The sequence below is a fragment of the Ruditapes philippinarum genome, unplaced genomic scaffold (genome assembly GCF_026571515.1).
Source record: "Ruditapes philippinarum isolate M1 unplaced genomic scaffold, ASM2657151v2 ctg10329_1_1_1_1, whole genome shotgun sequence".
Classification (NCBI taxonomy): Eukaryota; Metazoa; Mollusca; class Bivalvia; order Venerida; family Veneridae; genus Ruditapes; species Ruditapes philippinarum.
Genome location: NW_026863052.1, coordinates 23909 through 31205, shown reverse-complemented (window position 1 = coordinate 31205; position 7297 = coordinate 23909).

Genomic DNA, 7297 nt, shown 5'->3' with positions numbered 1-7297 from the left:
ATAATAACGACTGGATCAGCAAAGAAACTTTGTATTTATCAAGTGAATGAAGATAATACTATAAATGAGAAAGAAATAATCTCTGTAAAGTACAGCTGCGATTCTATTTCAATTACAAGTGACAACAAATGTGTCGTTGGCACTTTTGGTACTGATGTTGCACCTGCTCATTTACTTACCTTAAATGGAGATTTTGAAGAACTGTCCTATCAATTTGAAGACATGTCCTTTGAGAGAGGAAAACAGTTTAAGAGTGTATACAATGAAAAAGACAGACAATTGCTTATAACAGTGTTTGGGCAAAGTACAGTTCATGTATATAATCAGCAGGAACCCGAACATTTTAAAGTGGAAGATAGTAGTATTGTTCAGCCTGTGGGAATTGCACATTATTTAAATGACTTGTACTTTATCTGTTCTTATGGAACAAATTCGGTTGTTCAGTTGTCAACACAGGGGGGGGATTTTGAATGTCGATAGATTAAATGGCATGAAGCATCCTCGTTCAATATGTATTTCACCCAATAAAGATAAAATGGTAGTTTTCAACAACTTATCAAAAGAGAAAAAACTTCGTCTTTTTAAAATTCACTAGGGAAACAAACACGATGTTATTCTTTTTTATTTCAAAGAACGTACATTGGTCTTCATGGGAAATGATAGTTGCTGAAACTTCCATTATAACTATGAAGATATTTGACAGGTTATATGACCGTTTATAAACGGTTGTTCACAGGCAACTGTTTATATACGGCCATATTACTTATCAAGTGGCATAATAATGAATTTATAATACAACACATTTCTTTAGTAGAAAAAAAAGATTATAAAGATACTTCTCAAATTGACAGAAGATGTATATATAGTTTATATAAATGTCTGGATTATCCAATTAAAAGCGACGTTACAAACGTGCAGGATTATAAAGGAATCTGCTGAAACTCATAGTCATATATACTATCTGTCAAATCCTTATTGAATATGTATACTATATATATGCATGTTACTTATCTTAACAATTGTTTTGAATTAATTTTACTTGTAAATATGTCAATCTGTACAGAAGTGAACCGTGTGATAACACAGCAGCTTTCAACAAAAGAAAATGTTATTTCTGCCACTGTGTCGATAGTTAATTGCAAATGTTGAATCAAATGTACTTGCTCGTCTTAATCGGTGTGATTTGATACTTGTAATTTATGGTAATTCTTTTTTAAACCGATCATTTCGAGCAATTGCATTTTTATTCCTAAGAAATAATTAGTTTTGATTTTGTTGCTATTCTTTCCACCGATGAACAGTATTTTATTCTTAACTCCAGAGAAGAATTGAAAGAAGCTTTAAATGTATTATTTACTTAAAATTGTTTTTGATAAGGATAAAAAACATTTTGACGTACAAATGTATATAAATGTGTATGTTCAATGTGTTTAAAGAACGTTTAATATAGTTAATTTGTGTTCATAGTTAATCGTTTGTTGAATACATTGTGTTCCTATTTCTCATCTTTGCAATAAAGTGTTAAATTTTCTAATATGTTTTAGAATCATGTTGTGACGTAACAAAGAATAAATGATAACTTTATTTGTAACTATATAAATATTATAAAGATATACTATGCTCAAATTCTACATACTATAGGTTATAACAATATGAATGTATAGTGTCATTAAAAAAAACTGGCAACTTTTCTTGACCTGTTATATGAAACGCAACTTCCCATACATACTTTATTCGTTCTTTTATTCAAATTAGACATATTCAATGAGAATTTCATAAATTACAATAAAATTCTGATTAAAAAAAATATTTTACTCAAGGATGAGCATAGTACATAGTATATGGATCGAGTTTATGTTCTACATTTATAATTATTTTAGAATAAAGTACATGCAAATACTATAGATGTTCATATTATATATCACTTAACTATTGTTTTTAGCTCACTATTCGTCCGTCGTCTGTCGTCCGTCGTACGTCGTCCGTTCACACTTTTCAAACGACATCTCCTCTGAAACCATAAATCAGATCATAATGAAACTTCACAGGGATGTTCCTTGTGTGAAGCCTTAACAAAGTTGTTCAAAGAATTCCATTCCATGCAGAACTCTGGTTACCATGGCAACCAAAAGAAAAAACTTTAAACATCTTCTTCTAAAAAACCCAAAGAGCTAGAGCTTAGATATTTGGCATGAAACATTTTCTAGTGAGTGTCTACCAAGTGTGTTCAAATAAAAGCCCTGGGGTCAAAATTGGCCCCGCCCCAGGGGGTCATTGATTTTCCCTATATGCATATAGTGAAAACTTAAACAATCTACTTTTAAAGAACCCAAAGAGCTAGAGCTAAGATATTTGGCATGAAACATGTTCTAATGGATGTCTACCAAGTTTGTTCAAATTAGAGCCCTGGGGTCAAAATTGGCCCCGCCCCGGGGGTCATTGATTTTCCTTATATGTGTATAGCAAAAACTTAAAAAATCTTCTTTGAAAAAAACCAAATAGCTAGAGTTTAGATACTAAGCATGAAACATCTTCTAGTGAGTGTCTACCAAGTTTGTTCAAATAAAAGCCCTGGGGTCAAAATAGGCCCCGCCCAGGGGGTCATTCCTTTTCCTTATATGTGTTATACAAAAACTTTAAAAAATCTTCTTTGAAAAAACTCAAATAGCTAGAGTTTAGATATTAAGCACGAAGCATCTTCTAGTGAGTGTCTACAAAGTTTGTTCAAATAAAAGCCCTGGGGTCAAAATTGGCCCGCCCCGGCTGACATTGATTTTCCTCGTATGTGTATAGCAAAAACTTAAAAGTCTTCTTTGAAAAAAACCGAATAGCTAGAGTTTAGATATTAAGCATGAAACATTTGCTAGTAAGTGTCTACAAAGATTGTTCAAATGAAAGCCCTTGGGTCAAAACTGACCCTGCCCCAGGTGTGTCATTGTTTTTAACTATATGTGTAAAGAAAAAAAAATGACAAGCTAGACCTTAGATGTTAAGCATGAAATATCTTCTAATGGGTGTCTACCAAGTTTGTTCAAATAAAAGCCCTGGGGTTTAAACTGGCCCCGCTCCGGGGGCCTATATACAGGTGAGCGACTTCAGGGCCATCCTGGCCCTCTTGTTTATAGGTATAGCAAAAAAATTAAAGGGCATCTTAAATGATAAAATATGTATCCAAGTTCAATTATTAATTAAATCGTTTATCTTATAAAGACATCAGACCAATTTGTGTTTAGCAGACGACAGCGTGCGGAGATTCGAATTTGAAGATACTGTTAATGTTTTTCATGATGTAAAACAATTATACATTATCTTAGAATTGTAGCACGCCTTCGTTATACTGATAATTCTAAAGGTATTGCTTCTATAAAAAACTGCTTATTAAAGGGAGAACATTTTACTATACAAACTTGAATACCTTACTCTCCCATGAAAATTATTTTGATTCGTTTCCAGTATTTCCCCCACCATTATCAAACATTAATATACTGACTCTTAAACAATACAATAAAAAACATATATGGTAGGATCTAAAGCCAATCAACATAGAAAAGATAGCAGTTTGATTCAAGAAGAGTAATTGAAAATAACAATTTAAGTCATTTTACACGGAATCATTGTGATTTTCAGTTCATATTTTTTATCTTTATTTTGCCTTTTCCAAAAACAGCTACTTCTAAACACGCGTAAAAGACAAAAATACGGGAAAACTAAAAAAAGTGTTTGGAAAACAAAATCAGTTGAGCAGTCTTTGGTGGTGTTGGTACTTTACCCTCGGAACCTGCGCAATCCTTTCCTATTGTGTGCAAACTTCAATCATTCTCTATTTTTTGCATACCTAAATTGTCAAATGCTTTTAAAGTGCACGTTAGGACAGTTTTTGACTCGTTTTTACGAAGGTGAAGATTCTTAACGAATGTTTTGAAGGAAAACTACGTGATGACATTAAATTTTGTTATTCACCGGCATTGAAAACGACTTATTTTTCACCGGCATTAAATGAGCATGACATTTAAAGATCCGGTCCACATTTATTCGTGCATAGCCTACATATGCTTAAGCATGAACATATGTAAGTTTAAAATGTTGAAAAACATGAAAATTCTTTACTTTGTCTAGCTCTTCCTGCCATTTTTTTCCAATGAATTTCATCTTTAAGCGCACCGCATTCCAAAGAATTGAAGTGAAAGCATGGCCAAAAAATAAATAATAAAATAAAATAAAATAAATAAATAAACAAAACAAAATAGAATATAAACTTTTTGAGAAAGAATTTCAGCATTTTAAAATGAATAGTATTGGATAAAAGTAGGTAAATAAAAAAAATTTTAATACATATTTGACACATCGTTTGAAAAGCTATTTTAATTTTTTTATTCACTTATATTCAATCTGACAACCCTCGCATTTTTGTTACTGTGGAACTGTGTAAAATATTGTCTTGTTATATCGGCTGGCATTGTTATATACTTTGTAATATGGCTGCAAGGTGAATTTTAAAGGGGCATTTTTAATAATAATAATAATAATAATTATAATAGTAATTTTATTTAAAGAAGGTAAGACATGAATTGAAGATATAAAAAAACACAGACAAAAAAAACACACATACATGTAGCTTCATTTTAAATGTAGCCTTCTGAACAATATATAAAAGAAACACAAAAAAAACAACAGAACAACAACTATATTTAGAGGTGTAACAAATTTATTGGTAATCAGAACAGATTTTTTTATTAACGTATACAATACATGTATCTTGTTAATACAACATCCAATTAAATGCATACAATGATAATGTCTATCCGCCTTACATACAGATATTTACTGTCTGTTACTATTCAGGTACTTTGTTCTCTAAGGAATTGTTTTTAATATGCGTCAAGATTGTATCAGAATTTTTATCAATTATTTTTTTTTAAAGTACTAAACGTGCGCATAAGTAAGACAGTAAAATTCCCATTTGAGAGCCTTCTAGCGGTATCTCTAAAAGCAATCTATTATTCATTATGACAGTTCTAGATAAACAAAGCAGAGGGTTAATCTTTGATGATGTATAGCAAATTATGATATTTGATATCCATGTAATAGAAAGAGCACCGAAACACGAGGCTATCTGATTTGTACGAGGGGGCGATTATTAATCAGATTGCCGAGTGTTTTGTTGTTTTCTTTTTCTTTTGTATCATAGTCAAACATAAAAGCACGTTCCCTGTTGTCACAATATGAAACCCCGGCAAAAATGAACCAATGAACGAACATCTGAATATGACATTACTGTCGCTTTCCCTTTCTCTGCCGTCACAATATGTAAATCCCAGCAAAAATGAGCCAATCAATGGGCATGCTCTGGACTTCGGATAACTAATACCCGCACTCCAGTTAACGCACTGTGCATGTAAATGTATACGATTTAACCCTGACACATTTTCAACAGAAAGGTCTCCAAACTATGATACAAAGAACAATAACGTCTATCTATTTCGGTAACAATGATTAAACATATGTCTGGCAATCGTAATCAATACCGATCTACAATTGTAACCAAATCCGAACTAATGTCAACAGGTAGACATTTTTTACTTAACCACAATAATAAATATAAAAGTAATGTACTCTTTAAAACCTATAATTTTACATAATTTGGGTGGACTTTTTCTCGATATGTTGAAATAAATTTATTCAGCAACTCTTAGCAGTAAATCACTATTAATTTTGTAGTGTTCCGAAATATCGTATCCGTTCTGTTTATTCGAGGTTTGACGGAAAGAGCCGAAAAGATGCGAATGCGCCAAAAGCACAAGTAAATTGACACTGATTCAAACGGGCGTTAAAAACATAAACAGTGTTATGTTTTGACTCATATATAAGGGGTAAGACCATTTTGTTACTGTTACATAATGTTATTATATTAAACAAATTAATAGCAATATGACACACATTTGCTGTATTTACATCTATATCATTTTCTGAAACTCACTTTCGTTTTTAAAATTGTGAAGCAATTTAAAATATTTGAAAAAACTGCTATTTTGGGGATTATCTTTGTAAGTCTGAATTTATTCAAAATGCAGGTAACTTCTGGTGTTCTTTAAACTACCAACTTTATATTGTTTACATGATTTACATCGAATTGACAGTATTAATTAATTTAACTTTCGTTTCCACATCCTCTAAGTAACGGTTAGCAGCTTATTGTATTTATGTTTATGAGGTTATTATACTGTGAAAGTTATCTGAACCTATATGTATGTACATTTGAAAATAGGTTATTATTAACTTATTTCATCAAGTTTTTTTTTTAATTTGTACATGTACAGGTGCCATGTTTATAATGTATGTACGATAAGCAACTTATTTTCGTCCAAGGAATTTAGAAATGCTTCTTTTTCATGGAACCATAACTCAGGTTACAAAAAGGCAAATTGTGTAATTTTTAACCTGGATTTTTATAAGAGGTAACTTCCACGTTGGTTTCCCAAAAACCCAAAACCTATAAATAGCTTTCTATAATTAGGTTCATGTACAAATATTTATTTTTTACAGTTGCACTGCCGATTGCATTTTTCCTTTAATGATTTACTGTTAGAATAACAAAATATCTTTATACTACAAACGAGATCTATAAATACAAAACACACTTTTCAGACATCTAATAAATAAATTCAAAACGCTATACACTTGCCGATATTGTTAGCTTTTACCGATTGTCACCCTATCATTTGTATGTCGTATTTGGGAAATAAACATCCAAATGAAACTTATCAATGGAACATAAATCAAGTTTATTTTTGAAAATGGGACTTAACTGAAATTGTTTATACCTTTCTAAAAAGTATTTAAAAAAAGAAAGAAAGGAGTAGTTGATTGGTTACTTGATGTACAGAATCATTGCTTTATTGTCCTTACGAAGCTCGACGCCCTTATGGAATGAAATCAGATTTTGTGAAAGGGCAATTGCAACTTCTCGGGCCTTTACATCGGTCATAAAAGCCGATCATGCCGATTGGTATGAGGGTGTTTTTGATTATCTAAAATGAAATGCCGCAATATGTACAATGAATAGCGAACTGGAAGATTTGGCAATGAAAACATATTCAAATGAAATTATCTTATCCGTCAATTCACCGCGCTCTTCGATATTTTAAGTAATCATTATGTATTACACATGTATGTTATTGCTGTTCTATGTATATACTGATGACCTTAACACTTTAAAAGTCCGAAAATCTATTTTGTAGAAGTAGTTTTGTTTAATGAAACGGTCATTCGTGTCGCGCTATGGTAATAAATAATGAAC